Below are 20,551 nucleotides of genomic sequence, written 5' to 3'. Positions count from 1 at the left end.
GTGAATTTTCAAAGTTTACCAGCCACTCAGTAGATTACTATTGTTTTAAAGGCTGGTGAGTAAAGCATCTACCAGCCTCTTGCATATTTTACCAGCATTTGGCTAGTGGCTAGTGCTAATTTTGTGCCCTGGTCATAAGTCCTGCCCCCCCCCCCCCATGTTAGTGCATGGGACATGAGCCAAACTAAAAAATCAAAGTACATGTCAAATTTTTCCCAAAGATGGTTTCTGTCATTTTAGGTAGTTCTTATCACAATGATGTTTGTTCAAGTGCTTTGTTTTTAATCAGTTATTTGACAATATAAAAAGGGGTGTGATGTCATGATAAACAGCTGTGACAGTTGCTCTTAAACCTCCGTCAGGCGATGGGACCGCTGAGGAGGTGTGTCCAGCGTAGCGTCATCCCGCCGCCCAACTCTACTGCACAGACGCTGGCTGCAAATGATGTCACACAAGCAACATGGCAGCTCCTGGAGACGAAATATTTTGGCTTCACTTTTACTTAGCAGTAGAAAGTGGAAACACATCATCCATCGTTATATACAGTCTATGATGCACACAAACACAAGTGCTGCAAACACAGCAGTTGATGCCACACACGCTTTTCACATGTGCAGAGGAAGCCTGCACACAAGCAAAAATTTTTTGCCATCTTGACACATTCTCAACAGCCACACTGACATACACGCAGAGAGCAAGGTGAAAATGACGCACTGACCCAGTGTTCATTTTTATGGCAGGAGTCCCGTCTTATTTGGCTTTTTCCACCATGTATCTGTACACTCCTCCTCCCTGCCTCTCACTGTCTCATTTAACAACTCCAATGCCTTTATTATGACATACAGACACACTCTGCTGCAAGTGTTCATTAAGCTCACAAAGAATCAAAGGAGCAATAAACATGATTTATTCTGTCTCACAAATGACTATGATATACAATATGTGTAACTGTGGAGGGGTGTTCATCCACTACAAATTATCCACTAAACTATTAGCTCCCACAGTCAAACTTTTATATATAAGTATATGCTCACACACACAAATTGGACTTGGTCTGTTGCTGTAACACACATAGCACGTCTAGTGAGATACTGCAGTGCTTAGTATAAAGTGACACTGCACAGTAAAGAAATCAAAGTGTAATTTAGGTGGGGAAGTATTATAGTGTACAGAGTATGATTAGTGCTCAGTGCACCACAGTAGAAAATAATGTTTGGTTGCTGATCACTTGGTTGTGATGAGTTGATTGATTTCACTTTGTTATGAGATTATTTTTCTGAAATTTGATCAAGATAATTGATAGGCTATTGATTTTTTTGTTTTTTGATGTGGTGTTTGGTTGTTGATGAGCTGGTGATGACCAGAAATGACACCAGGTGCTAACTTTTCTTGCCTTCTGGCTGATTTGCTGCTCCACACTCTGTTTTGGAACAAAACCACTAATTGGAATTTAAAGACAATTCTTAAATCTACAGATATTGGTACCCTTCCACCTTTTTTTTTAAAGAAAAATTATATTTTCTCTGTATTAAGTTGAAACTGACAAGTATATACTATCCATCATCCTTTATTTCACATTGAATATAACTGAGACTTTGCTTTTGATTTACACCTTAACATATTATTTAATACAATAAAACAAATGAAAATGGAATAGCATGGTACCCTTAACTTAATATTTTGTAGCACAGCCTTTGGAGGCAATAACTGCAGTCAAGTGCTTTCTGTAACTCTGAATAAGTGCAAACTGCTCCATTTCTCTCAGGTTTGATGGATGCTGTCTCCCAACTGCAAGTTTCAGCCCTTTTCACAGATGTTCAATGGGATTCAGATCAGGACTCATAGCAGGCTACTTCAGAACGTTTTCAACGTTTTCTTCTCATCCACTTTTGGGTGGTTTTTGATGTATCTTTAGGGTCAGCATCCTGCTGGAAGAGCCATGACCTGCGACTAAGACACAGCTTTCTGACATTGGACTGTATGTTTCGCTCCAAAATGTCTTGATAGTCTTCTGATTTCATTATGTCCTGCACAGATTCAAGGCAGCTAAGCAACCCCAAAACATCACTGAGCCTCCTCCATGTTTCACGGTAGGCAGGGTGGTCTTTTCTTTGGAGGCTTCATTTTTTATTCTGAACACATAGGGTTGATGTGATTTACCAACAAGCCCTAATTTTGTTTCAGTTGTCCAAAGCACATTCTCCCAGAAGGACTGTGTCCAGTCTGGCTTTTTTGTCTCTCCCTCTTAGAAGTGGGGTCTTCCTGCGTCTTCTACCATGGAGCCCATTTTCATTCGGACAGCGACAGACGGTGCGACTTGAATCTATTATACCTCGAACTTAAGGATCAGCTTGGATCTGTATTGAAGTTTTCCTTGGTTCTTTCTCGACCATTTGAGCAATCCTTCTGTTCAATCTCAAGCCAGTTTTCTTTTTGCAACCACATCCAGAGATGTTGGCTACAGTTCCATGGGCCTTAAACTTCTTAATAATATTGGCAACAGTGGTCACTGGAACATCTTTGCTCTTTGGAGCTCTTTGGAGATGGTCTTGTAACCTTTACATTGACCATGCTTGGCTATTACCTTTTTTCTAATGTCTTCAGACCACTCTCTAGTTCTCCCTCTGTTTTCTATGTTCAATGTGATGCACACAGTAGCACAAAACAGCAGAGTGAGTAATAAGTGATTATAAGATTGAGAACACCTGTGATACTAATTAAAACACAATAGTCTGCTTGAAGTATCAGTACAAATGAATTATTTCTTACAACTTCTAAGGGTACCAGTCATTTTGTCCAGGCTATTTTAGAATGTCTTTGTAGAATAAGCATGAATTCAGTTATTTTCACAACTTTTTGTTTTGTTCCCCTGAAAACCAAACATAGACATACATTGATAATAATATATCTTTTAATTTCAACACTGTTCAAGGCGAATGGTGCATTATTTTAATAAAATGCTATGAGTGCCTTTAAAAGTGCTGTATGAATAAAATATATTCATATTACTATTATTATTATTCTTGTTAATAAAGAATCTTCTGAAGCTCAAATCCTCCAGCTCCTCTGTCAACATGTCAAATTATTTTGAGCAAGAAACTGAACCTCAAATTGCTCCAGAGGAAGAAGTCATTGGTGTGCAATGCAAAACAGTTGCGAAGTCAGCAGACTAAACATGGTAGACCATACAGTATGTCCTCAAGATACCCCTGGGGGATCCCAATATCTTCCAGTGTTTCCCCTATATTCATTCTGCAGAGGCCCTGCAGAATGAATTATGAGCACTGTTGCTAAAATTTCACATAATCATTAATATCAATGGGCTACTAGATTTTCACCCACACACTGTGTGAGCACAATAACACCCTACATTATTGTGGAATTGTTTTGAGTCATTGACTAATCATCGAATCCCAGAATCCTCTTTTTCCTCATTCTTCAAAGGACATCTATATGAAAGGTACTGTTAAAAGAGTAGCGTAGCTCCGTTAAGGAACAGGGCAGTGCGTAATGTGTGTACTTAGTGGATGTGTGCTTGAGCGAGTAGAGCGAGCAGCAGAAAAGTGACTGTGAATGCGAGCCGAGCAGAGGAAAAGGTTAACAGAAAGTTGTCAGTCTAGCGGTAAATGTACAGTACAGGATAGTGTGTCAGTTAATAATTGCTGCTGCTTTTCTAGGCAGAGAAAAGTCTCGTCTGTTGTTTCCTCAACTGCTGGAAAAGTGAAGGGGGTTAATCCCAAAGTTAGCGACAATGGGTTCGCCTAACCTGACCAGGCTTATGGTGGACTTACCTTTAAGGTGGACCAGCTATTGTTCTTTTAGTGTCAATCTCAGCTGCTCCTACTGTAAACAGAGAACAGAAAAATGTCTAGCTGCTGAGTCCCCCCGCCCCCGTCTGTTGTAGCCACACAGATATGTATCAGTTCCATTGAGAAGTTGGTAAGTGTAAATATTTAATAAATAAGCTCTTCATTAGTTTGTGTGCTGACACCTGTTCTTATTTAGTGGAGCATAAATAAATCAACAGTCAGTTACTAGGTTGAGTTAGAAACAGCTGGAGCGCTTCTGATTCCCTGAACTCATCCTCAGTGTGAGAGTTACCATCTTAAACCATACACCACACTATCAGAGGAAAACTGTTCAATTGTGCAGGTGCATGTATGTCAATCCAGTTATATGTCTCTCCATTATTTGTTTTACCTTCTTTCTTTCTTTTCTCTCTTGTTTTCTAACCTCAAATCACATCTTCCTTCATCTTTTGTCCCTTTCAGCTCCTTGTCCTGCACGTGCTCTCAGAGTCAGAAGTGTGTGTGTGTGTGTGTGTGTGTGTATGTGTGAGTGCACACATCTCCTGCAGCAGTGTTAATTAGCGAAGGCCAGATGGATGAGGTGACGGCGTGTTACTGTACCCTCTGCAACGCCACTCCCACTGTTATCCAGCACGTGCTGATACACACACACAGACACACACACACACACAGGCTTACATAACACAAACACAGTGCAGTGCAGATGTGCCCTTATTTACAGTTATATCTATTTTGGGGTAGAAGTGAAACGTTCTACTATCTGTCTGCAGATGATTAGACTACACAGCTGTCATCTGAAATCTTTGACTAACTCAGTTTCCTTTCTGTCCTTTATTGCTATTTCTGGTAACTTAGCACAATGTATTTTTGGTACAGGCTCAAAGGGTGATAGAGTGTTATAAGACAGGAAGATAAATACATAGATAGATTGCGGCATCACAGCAATTTTTTATACCTTTCCAAAAATAATGTGGGCAACAGCCAATGAAGAAACTGATTTAGAGAGAAAGGTGGAGACAGAGGTAAAGTGGTTACTCTCTCTCTCTCTGCTTAGACGCACTGCAGTAGTCTCTCTCTCCTTCTCTCTTTCTTACACTCCACTCCTCTGTTTGGCTTCCTCAGCAGCCACTATCCCATAAGCATAATCACACATACACGCACACACACTGACACAGTGACCTTGACAGACAGCAGAGGCACAGACTGCAGAAATTGCTCTTTCACTCTTAATCACCGATTCAGGATCAGAACAAGCTGTATTTACCATAAGCAGTAAAATAACAAGGTCAGATCAGAAGCAGTATAGTGAAGTGTATTATTACACTGTGCGTAACAGAGCCACTGCAGCAAATTTGGTAGATATTGCATGTGCAGAGTGACCCAGCTTTGGTCTTTCATGGAATTCTAATGGTGATAGCGAGGCCCCATTTACACCTGGTATTAACAGGTGATCTGTATCTGGATATATTATCTGGATAATGATATCCGACACATGAGACCACAAATAGAATCTTTGCAAGGGAAGACTTCTAGCGAACACTACTACTTGTAGTTTTTGCGGGGTTGACTTTAGCTAGCAGGAAGAGAGAGAGCTAGGTGACCTTTCATCTTGCTGGGCTCTTTTTTTATGAATGTGGTCATACTGTACAGATGGCATTTACACCTGGTTGAGATCCAATCTCAACATGAGCCTGACCACTTCCAAATGTGGTCTGACTGATCCGATCAAATTCTGATCACAGTGCGTTCTGAGTGCATTTACACCTGCATTAACATTTGTTTCCCCTTATCCAGATAACATATCAAGATAGTGATCACATTTTCATGCCAGGTGTAAATGGGGTATGATTGGTATCATGGATTTATTGTCATGAAAATGAACGTGCCCATGTATGATGCTCACTGAATGCATATGCCAGAAAAGCCTCTGTGGGGTTCCTCACATAAGTACTCTCAAAACTCAAATGGGCATGAAAATCACCTGATGGTCATCAGTGCAAATGAAGGGGAACTGTGTTAAAAAAAAGGGCTGAACAATTTGAGAATAATACCTAACTGCAATTTTTCTGACCGATACTGCAAATGCAGTTTAAATTGTGATTATTTTCAATAAATTCTTCTACAGGCCTGTATTTGTGGTCAACATAGTAGACAGGGGTGATAATTCACACGGCCACTAGAGGTCTTTGTCAGGGGGACGTGTGTTAAGTACAAAGCTGAAGTCAGGAAGAAACACCGCAGCTAAACCTTACTTTTATACAGTCTATGGCTACAGCACGGTTATGCTAACGATGCTAGCCATGCTAGCTAGCTGCTAGCCACCATGCAAGCTGGTAAAATGGATCCATCATGTCTCTTTGTATCCACAGGTTGATGCTCCTGTCAGTGTCGGAGCCTCCACATGAGACACTTCAGTCCATAAATGTATGATTTTAAAACTTATTTCGGGGCTGCACTCTCAGTCCTTCAGGGTACCTAAATTTGGCACAGACTGATCTAATGTAAAGCAGTGCTCAGTAGTATTGATGTAATTGGGTCGGTTCCATGGATATATTATAAGAGCTGGATACCGGACTAAAAATGGGGCCCATTCAATCCCATAGGAATTGCTCGGCTGGCACATACGCCAAAAAAAAGTTTCTATATATGTTTTAATATTTTGGGCCGCAGGGGGATTTTTCACTGCAATACTGCAAGTGGCCACTGAGAAAAAAATTCTGCAAGGCTGAGCAGCAGCACCCTATCCAGCTCTTATACATCCATGGTCAGTACCCTTAAAAGTACCAAGTTCGGTAAACAACCCTGGGGCTGAGTGAATCAACGCACTGTGCCTAGCTCTACAATGAAATAAGATTTTACTAATTTTAAATGGCAAAATAATAGAAAATCAATATGTGCAGGTCAATATTGATACTGTAGTTGACTGCCAAAAATAAATGAATGTATGGGAAACCCTGGTGTACAACAGTACAGATGACAATTTTTGGTTTTAATGGGAGTTACATGCCGGGGCTATTTCTTGGTGAACCATGTCTTGACTCCAGCTCCATATTTAATGCACAGATTATATATTATGGAGACAGAACAAGCAGCAGTGACTGGCTGATGCAAACTAAGCTAACTAAAAAAAAAACAAATTAAGTCCACAAAACAATAGTCACTGCATTTTAAAGTTCTGAAAAAGCCTGATAAGCTAATGGTAACAACTTAAATCAGCCTAAATCTAGCTGGATTTCTCAACCAGCAACCGGCATTACAGAGGAATATGAGATACAAAGTCATCCCAGAAAAAAGGGAACAGCAGCAGGAGAATCAGCTGATTTGTAGACAGAACCTGAGCCCTCTAATTCTGGACAAATCAGGATGTCTTCTTGTACATCTCCCAAATGGATGGTACCTGTAGTACAGTATTCTGTCTTGCAAAGTGAGTTTTAATGACTTTCTCTGCAGCTTTCAGCAGAGCCTAAATGTCAAAAGCCTCATGAATGGATATGAGGTTTGGGGAATGTAGAGAGCAGGATCAAACTGAGATCTGCTGACTGCTGCTTCCACAGGACACAGCACAGCAGAGGGTGTGTCTACTGCAATATAATACTGCACATTCATACATGTGCTCTATTGTCATGACACAACAGAATCTAATGTTACATTCTGAGTTAATGTGGCATAGATGTTCATTTCATATTGAAGGCATCAGCATTCAAATAAGTGACAGTATCAGGTTATTAACAAAAATCTACAGTGTTATCAGCCATTGTTGTTTATCTATCTATCAACACTTCAGTGGATTAGCTCTCTGTAGGCAGTGGATCTGTTGCAGATAAAATGCCTCTCTAGCTCTGAGGTATCCACAAGCTTGTGTGTGTGTCTCTCTGTGTGTGTAAGTGTGTACACTGTAAGGCCCAGCCCTGCCTAAAGGTGTGACATTGAGAAAATGTCCTCATGTAAGATTACTCATTTCAGGATGTAATCCTGCAGAAGAAAGGTGGTATGTGACCTACAATCAACACATTAGAGGTTCGTTGTCTTTCAAATATTAATGGGGATTGGGCCAGTATGGAGTTCAATATCATAACAACATCTGTGTAATACAGGAGATTTAAAAAAAGAAAGACAAGGTTCATAGTGTCCTAAATGTGACATTATGGTAAAAGTGATCCAAAGATCTGATGAAATTCCCATTACCACTCTTGACATTAGATATGTTCATGTGACACTATGTCTTACATTAAACTTATATTTGATCTAGGGAAAAAAGCCAGGTAGTACAAAGTCCAGGATAATCATTTTTATGATGTCATGTTTACTTTTGTGATTTGGGAATACTGATATTTGGGCTCATTTTGGGCAACATTGGGCTCAGCCAATCCATCCATCCATCTCCAAGTCTGGCTCATTTTAAAAACAAACCGATATAGCTCAGATGTCCCCCCCCCAGCCATGACATCCAGCTGTCCTTTGGGGATTCCAAGTTGTTCTCAGGCCAGGTAGCATATATAATTCTTCTTTAAGTTTGACACACCTGAAAACACAGCTACAGGTGTCCAAAAACCATCCTGATCAAATGCATTAAACAACTGAAATGCCTTTCAGTGTGATGGAGCAGCCAGCAATGCCTGAAAGGTTTCCGTCTTGAGGTAGAAGCCTTCATTCACCATTAGTCTACCAAAGGGTTCTTTGGCTGCCACCACTACGTGCACTGATGACCTTCTTGTCACGTCTCCAAATTGCCACCTTAACAGTGGAGACTTTGACTATGGTTCCCTTGGAATCTTTGTGCTCAAGCGTGGAATGTAGGAAAAAGTACTGGTGGACCGCAGACATTCCCAGTTCATGCTCACCTCATGTTTGGGTTTACCAACCAACTCAGCTGACAGCTTCGTATCTAGAATCTAGGACATACTGTAGGACCTCTGATCTGATTTGATCCCAGCAAGTCATACAATACATTTTGGTCCATTCACGCTTTGTTTAAGGTTTGGTTAGGTTAAAATGTTGACTGACAGTTGGAAACTTGTAATGAATAGTGATCTCCAATGTTTTGTTGACTCATCCTGCAAGAGGTGTCAGGTGAATGCACACCAAAGACTAGGTGCTGCTCTTTGCAATGACATACTGAAGAGAAGATGACCACATGCTAAGCTCCAATGATTTTACTGTATAACTGTCTGTTTCTTGGAGCTGCATAACTCCTGTCAACAATCAATTGTAATGTTTTCTGTCTGTAAGCAACTTCTAGATTTCCGTGTGCCGTGCTTTGCATAAAGTAAAATTTTCCAGACCATTCTTTTTTGTGATCACATACTCAGGTACCTGCAATTTATCATTTATCTCATACAAAGGGGTAGATTTCATGTTATCTTTGTTAGGGTTAGGGTTGGGGTTAGGGTTAGGGTTCATTTTTGTCAGATGACAAAAATCAATTGTAAATGTGCACTTGCTCTCTATCTTTTCTTGTTCATATGTGCACATGTGTGCACATAAATATGCTTATCTCAGCATATTTGCATGGATAAGTAGTGCTGTTTCTGGCATGTCTTCGCTTGACTTGGGATTCGCCATGTTAGTTGACAAATCTGCCAGCCATGCCTGGCTAATTTGCATATTGAGATCCCATCCTAATTGAGAAAACGAGAATGCATTTTAATACCAGGTATGAATGTGAAGACCCATTGATCGGATGTCATTATCCAGATAATGTATCCAGATACAGATCCTATCTTAACATCAGGTGTAAATGGGGACTTGAAGTCCAGTTTCACCTGGTGTTTCCATTATTTTGTCCTGTTCCTGGGATACTGTGCCTTTTGATAATCTTGGTTAGCGGCAGCCTAGCTTTATTTATGGTTGAGCTGGCTGTCTGACCACATACACTAACAAGTTCTGCGACTACATTTCTCTGGGCGTTCTAGCTCTTTTTTTCTTTCTTTAGGTCACATCATTCTCCCTTCTCTGTGTGAAAATTCTCTAATCTGTACATTTCATCCTCTTTATCCTTACCACTTAATTTATTCTTCCCCCTCTTTGTTTCCGTCTCTGTCTTTCTCTGTGTAAGCATTTGAGATAAAGCTTCTAGAACAGAGCTGTCAGTTTTCAGTGTCTGTGACACAGCTACTATAATATGTTCATGTACGAACAATTTGATGGCTACTACTCTCTCTGACTGTCTCCAACACACACACACACACACACACACACACACACACACACACACACACACACACACACACACACCAGTTTACTGATTTGAAAATATTTCCCTTATCTTTAGATGAACTCTCTCACACACATGCACACACATAGACGATGTGTGATGTAGTACCATGGTCTAATACAAAGTGACAGGCCCGACTGAGATACAGGACAGACTTGCCCCTGCCTATGTATGTGTATGTATGTGTGTATTATCGAGATCCAGATGAAGTGTGATTGTGCATTCATGTGTGCTTGGGGCTGTAAGTGGATGTTTATACATCTGTGTGTGAGAGACAACGATTTGACTTACCACTACTACACAGTCAAATGTTACTAGTGAATCCAGTTCCTTTTATTAATGCAGTTTTTGCAAACTATTTGAGGAGTGTAACATTGTTGCTTTCAATCAAATATGGGTGCACAGCAGACAAGTGGTTTCGAGCCTGATAATCAAACTGAATTGCCTTTTTATTTTCACATCATTATGCAGTCTGACACTATGTTCATACATGTTGTCTTCTGTTTGGAGGAAGGTTATTTTGTCCCAACAACACCATTTTCAGTTGATGCAGTTAGCAGTTACCACTAAAAGTTGAGATTTACTTAGATATTATTTATATTACATATTATTTACTTACATACCTTTAAACTAATATTGATGAGAAGTTCTCAAAGTTCTTTGAACATCTACAATTCCATGAGAACTGGGAAACTCCATCTGCTGAAGAGGATCATGTGATACAATTGAAATCTCCTAAACAAATACTAAATGGACCTTTAGCAACTGCCGTTTCCAAGGTCAAAAATGAACTTTCAATCTCAAGATTTATGAGTTGATATCTTTCTTTTCTGAACTTTTCCACACAGATAACAAGTGACACGTTGGTCTTAAATTCAGATTTTAGATACATATAAACCAGAACAGATACAAAGAAAAAAAGAATAGTAAAAAGAAACAAAAGCAAAATACTAAAAAGGTATTTGCCCACCTATGTGAAATAAAACATTGCATAGTTACATGACAAATATATATCTTTATAGGATGACAGGAAAAGATAATTTATCAATGTATGTGAAAAATGGTCTTTATGTCTTCTTAAAGCTGGAAGAGGATCCTCTTAGTGAACACAGTTTTATTTAACATCTTAATAAAGTAAAAAAAAACTGCCTCTAATCGGAGAGTAATGGGTAGCTGGAGCAGAGGATTTTCACCTGGAAAGAATTAGAGGTCCAGCTAAAAGAGTTACAGGTGTGAGGTGATTCTAAATAAAGCAAAATTGTAGATGGTTTGACAGTTACTGAGATCATTTATGAGACTGTATTGATTACCTCCAGGAAATGTGCAAAGAGGGGCAAGTTGTTATGTATTTAAAGCAACCTTTACAGCTGTGTTGATCTAACCCACACTTATCAATATTTTTGTGATTTTTTTCTGTGATTTTTGCACCTCTGGAACAAGAGTATGACATTTTTAATCACCCCTATAAAGCTCGACATCGACTAGTGAGACAGCCTGTTTGAATCACTTAAAAAAGTCTGAGATGTGGGCAGTGATTTAGAAGTCTACTAAGATGCTTATCATGTCACATATCTGGTTCGGATAGCCAGATATTCAGACTGGATGGCCATTTCCTCACCATCCATTACTCAGTCAGTGTTTCTGCAAAAAATCCCAGTCATGGGACTTTTTCCACAGAATATAATCCAAATACAGCAACAATAAAATGAACTTCAATTCTGGGATCACTAAGCACAAGAATCACAAGACAGAAGGTTAAATGTCATATGTTTACATGTCCTGTATAATCCCTGTGAGAACAAAATGCTCTTATAGAAGCAGAGTAGATGAAACACAGTCAGATAAAGGATAAAGGAGGGATTTCTACAGAGCTAGAAGAAAAAGTAGAGTAAGAGGAGCTCATTCAACAGAGAGGCTGATGTAAAGTATTTATTGAGAGATGAGTTTTAATCCCATGGATTACAGCTATTATAGATTTGATTCATATTAGTTTTGGATTGAACCATGTTATAAGGACTTAATTGATTAAACTGAAGCCACAATGTGTAGAATTTTTTGTGTGATTATTACTAATATGTGGGCATGTCTGTATGAACTGTGTGTATTCTGCATCAGCTGTGTACAACAGCTGTTAAGGCAAGATTGGTTTTTAGGAGCCTGTCTGGACACTAAATTGTAAAACAATTTAAAAAATACTATTGATCAATATCAATTAATCAAGGGCCAATTATAAGTGATGCAGATAGATAGCAGATAGATCTTAACTTAATACCTTATCAGACACAAATTATTGTTCAAAGCAGAGAATTGTACGTGTTATGAAACATGTGTTAATGCACAAAATACCTTATAAAACTTTTCATGCAGCATCCAGGTGTCTTTAACTGGTAACTACACACACTTTTTAGCCATGCTAGCCACGTGACTTGATAGCAACGTCGGTCTGTCTCTTGTTCCACCACACTGAAATATCTCAAATATCTTGTGTTCCCCAGAGGATGAATCCTGCTGACTTTCCCCTGACTTTTTCTCCAGCACCACATGAGGTTGACACTTTTGTTCTTTAGTGAAATATCTCACAACCATTGGATTGGTAGAAATTTGGTTCAGACATTCATGTTCCCTTGAATTTGTCTAACACTTTGGTTTATGTCCAAATACTTGCAAAACTAATGATATTCCCCAGACATGACTACTAGAGGGTTTCATATGTTGTACACATTTGTGATTTTGGACTGTGTGAATAGTATAATGATTTATCAGTTTCCCAAAATCTTTGTCTGTTCCTCTAATGTAACTTTTAATGTGTAGATCTAGACACTGTATATGTGTAAATGTTTCCATCTGTGCATTTGTGACCACCTGTGATTAAAGAAGCATATGAATGTGGTTGTCGCCACAGCTAGAATATGCTTCTGTGTGTGTGTGTGTGTGTGTATGTATGTGCGCAGCAGGTGCAGGTGCTGACCCTGGTGTTTCCTTGTAGGGAGTGGTACAGCTCAGAGGTGTATGTACTCAGGCACTCGGATGGCTTTAACACACACTGCCTGCACTCCCGGCAGCCTCATACACTATGTGTGTCTGTGGCTTCCTGTCATCACCAGGTATTCCACCAACACACTCAACCGCCTCTAATGTCATCATTGTACAGTAGGTTCACTCAGACTCAACACCAACACAGCTGATTCATGATTAGAGCTTACCTCATTTATTTGTAACTCACATTTTCCTACATAAGTCTTGTATCTACTTTCAGTGCATTCAAGTAATATCTGAGGCAACTTACATTTACCTGTAAAATTGCATGAATTGCATGAAATTCCTGTTTATTTATGCATGTTTGACTTTTTTTCCTTATTTTCATAGCATCTGTATCACCCTTTATTTCATCATCCCATTTTATATGTTTGCTTTTCAATGTCCAGAAAAGTAAGAGTCAGTTGAATCAAAAATGATAAAAAATAATATTTTCTCACTTCTCTTCATCCAGGATTTGATACATCTTTCTCTGAGTTTTCTTTCTTTTTCTCGTTCTGTGACCATATTAAAATGAAAATGGAAAAGCTGTTTGACATTTAACTTTCAAAGTCGTACCCCGCTGTATAGTGGACATTCAAATGTTAAAATTCAATTTTCCATATTTGCAAACAATATTTAAGTCACAACTAAAATTAAAATGCAATTTTCTAACAATTTGAAAATGAAAATGAAAATGTAAATTTCATTTTCAAACACTTAAACTGTACAGTGGACAATATTGAAATGTTAAATCAAATTTGAAAATTAAAATGCAATACAAACAGTGTAGCCTGATTTTCCATTTATGCAAGCAATATTTAAAAGGGACTTATTATGCTCATTTCCAGCTCTCTATTTTTTTTTATTTTTGGACTCCACTAGTGTAGCTTTGCATGATCCATAGTTCAAAAAACTCAGTAAAGTCCTTATGGGCTTCCATACTTTAACCTGGTTGATGAGTCACTGTCACACACCTCTAACTCTAGAGGTTTTATTGTTCACCAGCTAACCTTCACAGTGAAGATCCCAAAGTTTCCATAAATACCAAATCTGTCAGGCTGAAATTCAGGGAAATGTATATAAAATGACGCTCAAAACATTTGAGAATATTTCCATTTGATGGAATGGTGCAGCCATAAAAAACATTGAGTCTTGGGTTTGAATATTAAATAAGCACTGGATGAATAAGAGGAAATCGCTGGGGAAAACCAGCCTTCAAGAGTCTACATTTCCTCTCTATGTTGTGCTTTACATGTCATAATTATTTGTGAATTAATTTGTGGATTTTATGTTTTTCCATATCCTTACCTCTGTATGTTGCATAAAATTTCAAACTGAAGCTGTCAAACATGAGAAGTTCAGCTATAGATAGAAACCTTGTCTTTCCTCTCCTGTTGTGTCTCTTTGATTAATTGTGGGCTGTTTGACTTCAGGAGAGCAAAAAATAGCTGCTGCCTCTCGGCATGCTGTTATCTCCTGTGGTCTCTGTGTAATTAAAAGTAAAAGAGGAAGTATTAGGGAAGCTTGCTTTCACATTAAGGCCATGTACAGTCAGGATACTGTAGCCACTGTGTAAATTAACTCTAAATCTCTTTATACAGCACTGCAATCCACCAGTAACATATGTTCCTGATTTGTATTTAATGACGGAAGTTAATCATCATTCAGCAGGGCTGTGTGTGTGGTGCAGTTTGTGTATGACTCAGTTTGGTCAATACTACAATGACTACAGAGTCCCCTGTGCAAAGAAAAATATCTATAAAAAGTCATTCATCCCACATGCCATACATCAGTTAAACATACATTAATGAACATCAATGAACATGCCAATATTGTTTTGAATCCCATGTATCTGCCACTTTACTTGTGATATTGATCTTGATTGTCATGCAAGCTGAAGACGAATTTCTACTTTTGTGAACAATAATATTGTTTTGGTTTAGATTTTTTTATGCTGCTGTCTTGGCCAAGTCTCTCTTGAAAAAGAGATTTTAATCTCAATGAGACTTTTTAGCTGCTTAAATAAAGGAAGAAGAATGAATTAAAGGTTTGTTCAGTAATTTAGTTTAGCTTGTTTGTTTTGGGGTAATATAGAATCTGTGAACTCCTTGAATGTGTTGCTCTCTCAGCTGTTGGCTCTATGTTCACACATGCTGATGGAATCAGCTGCATACACTGTGTTGCTGTATTTGGGTACTTGCCTGTGTGTACTGACTAGTTAGTATCAGTAGCCCTAATTAGTATTCTTATATTAACTATTGATCTATGTGTAGTTTGAAAAGTTTCACTCATAGTGATGAACCCACAGAGAATTTGATTTCTTTTAGCCTCTTTCAGCCCACAACTTGTTTTGTAGCAGGTCTCATCAGCCTGGTTTCCAGCAGTAGCAGTCAGCCATTTTCAATGAAAAAGCTCTAATAAACTCACTGTACCAAACAGAAGACACACACAGTTAGAGACTAGCTGGTGAACATAGTGGAGCATTTAGCAGCTAAAGAGCCAGTGTTACTTTCAGGAGTTGGTGGAGACCAAAACAGACGATAAAAAGAGAGTGAATGCTGGACTTATATTCACCAGGTGAACACAAACACGACTCAAATGGATGCTAACGTTGCTCTGTAACTGCTCGAGAAGGTAGAAATAGGCAACTATTCGCTAACACATTTGTCATATCTACTTTAGGTAATAATATGTCAATGCTTGCTGTTCTGCCTCCAAGCAGACAAACACAACACCAAACAAACTTTCAACTAGAGAGAGCAGTGAAACATGGGCCTGATCTTCAGCTTGGTGAACCGTTTCCGTTTACAGAGTCCTACAATGATTGAATATTGCACTTCCTTTAAGTTGGCAACTCACAAGAGATTGATTTGAAAAAGAATAGTTACAGCTGAAGCAGCACAGACAAGCTTTTAGTCCCTAGTGTTGTTCAAGATCCAAAAACTCTGGTTCCTACACTTAACATAATGCAACTGAATAGCAGATTTTAATAACTTTAATAATATTTTTTAATAACTCCAAACACCCAGTTTGTCAAGCAGAATTTCTGTTATAATTTGAGTATAATTTGAAAATGTGATGGATGAACACTTATGTAGAATATTATCACACAGACAGCTAACTACAGACACTAACACTGAGGTTGTGCAGGTGTGTTAGTATAAGTTGTGCTTCCATAGTTGAAGGTTTGAATGCTGTGCAGCAGCATCAATGCAGTGTGCTCCCTGTCAACACCACTGTAACCTTCCAACATGTCAGTGTGGTCAGTAGACAGGACTGGATCGATTCAGGCCTGTGCTGCATCAGTGAGCTGGGGTCACAGGCAGGCTGCACGTTCACAGGTTTCACCTTCCAGTAAACATTGATCTTCCTCTTCCTCATCCTCCTGCTGCTGCTCGTCTTTCTCTTCTCTTTCCTGCCCTCATTTATTAACCTCGTTCCTCTAAAAAAAAAACAAATCTATGTCATCCTCCCATACTTTACACATGAAAATTCACTTTGCATGGTCAGATACACTCTAATCAAAAAACTACTTGATTTGTACTGCAACTCCTCGCTTGCTAGTGTCTTAACTAAGTGGTACAGGTAATTCTGATCAGTTTGACAGTAAATAGTAACAGATGTACTAGCTGGGAAACAATGTAATGTGCAGATGACCACAGCATTGGACAAAAAAATAGTTATTTTCAATGGCAATTTGCAGTCCTTGCTTATCTGTTTCAGAGGTGTCCTGCCACCACCATAAACCAAAACCAGTGTGTGTACACAAATATACTAATGTCACAAGTTCCAGCGTTCAAAATACAGGGGATCTCAGAATTGTTTTGATTTTGAGTTTGTGGTGGTGGTGATGAAGGTGATGAAGTGTAATGACCGTCCTCTCTCAGAACAAAGGTGGACATAGTGTGACATTGTTATACCAGTGCAAAATGTGAGCTCAGGGTGGGTGGTTGGACGTACAAAGTGTTTCTATTAGACAACTTTGGTTTCTTTGAACTATGACCATGATCTTTCCCTGATTTCAAAAAGGTAGTTTTAGTTAAGGTTTGTGATGAGTGTCTGAAGAAAGAACAATCAAATCTGACAATGAACGCAACTGTATTTATGATTCTTCTTTTCATTTCTGCAGTTTAAACGTGCATTCATTGTTTTTGTGGCCTCTCGGGGGCAGCATAAGTTTGGACCCTGAGCAATGTGACGTTCTCCCCTATTCATTTACTATAGGACAAACATGAGTCACTTCGTAAGACATTGTGGGTTTGATGAGGGACCAACCAGGGATGCGACACAAGGGAGGGGTTGAAAGTTGAAAATTTTGAATGTTATGCAAATTTGTGCAAATTCCTCTATTGGCAATGCACTTGCAGGCCAGTAAGTTTAGTCTTGACCTGCTGTGGATGCATGACTGTGGAAGGCAGAAGAGGTCATTATTGTAGTTTCATTGAAAGGAGGGATCCCTCTTTTCTATGTCCATTGCCTCCAGGATTACACATACAAACAACAACCATCGTCATGTAAATTGTTGGAGAAAGTGTAAAAGTGCTGGCTGCTTATTTACAAAATGTTTGCTAATGGGAAAGCTACTCACGAGCTTGCAAGTGTTGACTCACCCACAGCAGATAGCAAGACATGGCACACCATTTGTTTATCTCCAGTGGGTCTTCACTGACATGTTATTATCACCTTATAAAATTCTTGATGAACGTAAGTCTAATCTTCACTCTCCTTTTAGCTCTGTTTTGGTCTCCACCGACTCCTGAGAAAAATATCTGACTCTTTAGCTGCTAAATGCTCCACTGTGTTCACCTGCTAGTCTCTAACTGTGTCTGTCTGCTGTTTGTTGCTGGGAGGGCATTGTATAATGGGTTTATCAGAGCTTTTTCAATGATAACAGCCAGCAGAGTTTGTAGCTTTAAAACCAAAACGAGCTAAAACAGGCAAGAAATGAGGGGAACTGCAGAGTCGATGATAATTCTCTGTGGGTATGTCACTATGAGTGAAATGTTTTACATTTCACATTACACACAGTCATTCGATCCATTGTTAACATAAAAAATATTAATTAGTACAGCTAGATAGCAGAGAAAGCAGTTCATTCCATCAAAGTACATTGTGGATACATTGTTGTCTAATCAGATTTTAAACATTTCTACTTGTGGTTGAAATAAAATTGAGATATTATTGAGCTTTGAGAACTTGTAATTTTCCCATGTGTGCTTGCCAGGAGGATCAGCTGTACATGAAATGACATTAAATTAGCAGGTAATTAAGTGAGCACAGTGTGAAATATCTGCTGACCACATAGTTTAGTTATGACGAGCTTCTATAGGTCAGCAAGTTTAATTAACATCGACACTCCATTCCATTTGTCTTAAACTTCATCATATCCACGCTTCCCTTTTTCCCTTCCCTTTTCCCTCGTGATCATAAACCTCCTCTCTAAGACATAACACAGTTGGCAAAGTTATAATTCAGGGAACATGTTTGTGTCATTCAGCTATTTTTAATATAAGAGAGACTAAGAGTTTTGTACACAGGCAGAATAGGGAGAAAACAAGTGAAATCATATCCTAACCAGAATATCAAAGCAGTTTGTGGATCGATGTGTTGCTCAGTTGTACCTCCAGCTGCATTATGATTCCATTTAGGAGACCGGCCCCTGGATTGACTCATATTCTTCACTGCTGTGACTCTGTAGGTATAAGACACCATATTTACAACACACTTCATTTACAAATATGACAAAGTTATCGCCTCACAACCATCACTCAATACATTGCACAATTTTAAGACCTACCCTGATAGCAAAAGGAATGTTTGTCAGTTACGTTTGATAGACACTGCAGTGTTGCTCTGACGTGTGTGACAGACAGCAGGCTGTGATGGGGGCAGGCTAAACTCTGATTTGTATGGAAGACAATTTCCAAATGCAGATCAAACAGGCGACTCAGCAGCTTCAGAGACGCTTCAGGTCACAGTGTGTCACATCCCCTGTTCCCCTGCAGCATAACCTCCTATAGCATGACACACAATAGCAGATGAAAATCGTTGTCATTAAGACACATAAATAGAAACAAACAAACTGAGGCACTTCATCCCAGCACCCACCTAGGCAATTTAGAGCCTACCTAACCTGTCTTTGGACAGTGGGAGGAAACACACACTGACACAGTAGATTGGAATTAAAGAATAATGTTAATCACAAACATAAAAACATTCAAAAGCTATTAGCTTAAAAAACTATACATGGAATTGGTAATAATTAACATTACAGTTTTTTATGATTGCATATTTCAGTACTGAGTAAACATCTTCAAAACTCAGTCAACTTTACCAACACGCTGCTGGACACAGTTCAGCACTTCATTTTACACACAAAAGCAAATACTTCCAGCAGACACAAACACAACAACTCAAGTGACAATCGCACTGAGATAAAAACACTAGATGTGTAGCTCTCTATAGAACATACTACAGTGTATCTACAGGAAGGAGTCATAGAAATGCAGCAGGGAAGCTTTCAGTGGGCTTTATTTCTGACACCATGTCTTGTTTCTTGGTTGAATATAGATGTATCCCAGTGTGGTTATGATTTGGCAGATTGCTGTCTGTATGAATACATGTTAGTGTTTGAACATAAACTGAAGAGTTTTGTTGCTTGTTTGACTTTAAGTGAGAAGAGTGTTCAGGAAATCTGAAAGCTGTAGTCATTGAATGCTTTTTGTGTGAAACCAATGCAACTCACAGTTTGGTCAATAATTGTTGCTGTTGTGTCGACTGTGGGAAGAGTTTTAAAGATGTGGACTCAATACTGAACCATGCATGTAACCAATCATAGACATCAAACAATGTAATAAATAAATATAAATATCTAAAGAAGTAATTATACCAACTATCTAAAAGTATACCCAATCTAAAAAGATGCACACATGGTCATACAAGCATAAAAGTGCAAAAAAAAAAAGCCCCTATGAAGAATTGTGAGGGCAGACAGCAGAGGGGATAAAGAAGGGAGAGCACAGTTGACAGTTCATAGTCATGTATGAACACAGGTCAAAGGCAAACATTGCATAGTTTTAAGGGATCACAAGCCAGAAAGGTTGGGAACCACTGCTCCAATGTCATCCTGCCAGCCAGGTTTCTAAGAATGTCAGAAGAAAGAAAATCATTATCAGCAGTCGGAGGGTTGTATTGCTTTTTGAGCCCTATGACTAATTTGTGTAGCATTGTGCAATATGGAATTGCTCTCTTTTCCTCCTTTCACTCTCTCCTCTCTTTCTGCCTGTCACAACATATACAATCAGTCTCAGCCTCAGTCCGTCATTTTTGGCAGGGGAAAGATTCCTTTGCCTTTAGTGTGACATCTCGGAACGATTGCTGCAGGGAAGGAAGACTTGTGAAAAAAAACATCCTAACATTTCAATTTTAGACACACTGGCAGTGTGTGTGTGTATGTGTGTGTGCGTGTGTGTGTGTGTGTGTGTGTGCATGTTTATGTGTGTAATGAGTC

General features: G+C 39.0%; 1 long non-coding RNA gene across 1 annotated transcript; it reads right to left on the bottom strand.

Annotated features, from left to right (window-relative positions):
• Nucleotides 1–16,194: 16,194 nt before the first annotated feature.
• On the bottom strand, nt 16,195–19,046 carry LOC121903458. Its single transcript, XR_006098050.1, has 3 exons — nt 18,839–19,046; nt 18,663–18,733; nt 16,195–16,483 (listed from the first exon to the last, which is right to left on the bottom strand). It is a non-coding gene; the product is annotated as an uncharacterized LOC121903458 (long non-coding RNA).
• Between the last annotated feature and the right edge of the window lie 1,505 nt (nt 19,047–20,551).

The sequence above is a fragment of the Thunnus maccoyii genome, chromosome 9 (assembly GCF_910596095.1).
Source record: "Thunnus maccoyii chromosome 9, fThuMac1.1, whole genome shotgun sequence".
Lineage (NCBI taxonomy): Eukaryota > Metazoa > Chordata > Actinopteri > Scombriformes > Scombridae > Thunnus > Thunnus maccoyii.
Note: the sequence above shows the minus strand (reverse complement) of the source record. Positions and strands in the feature narration are given on the sequence as shown.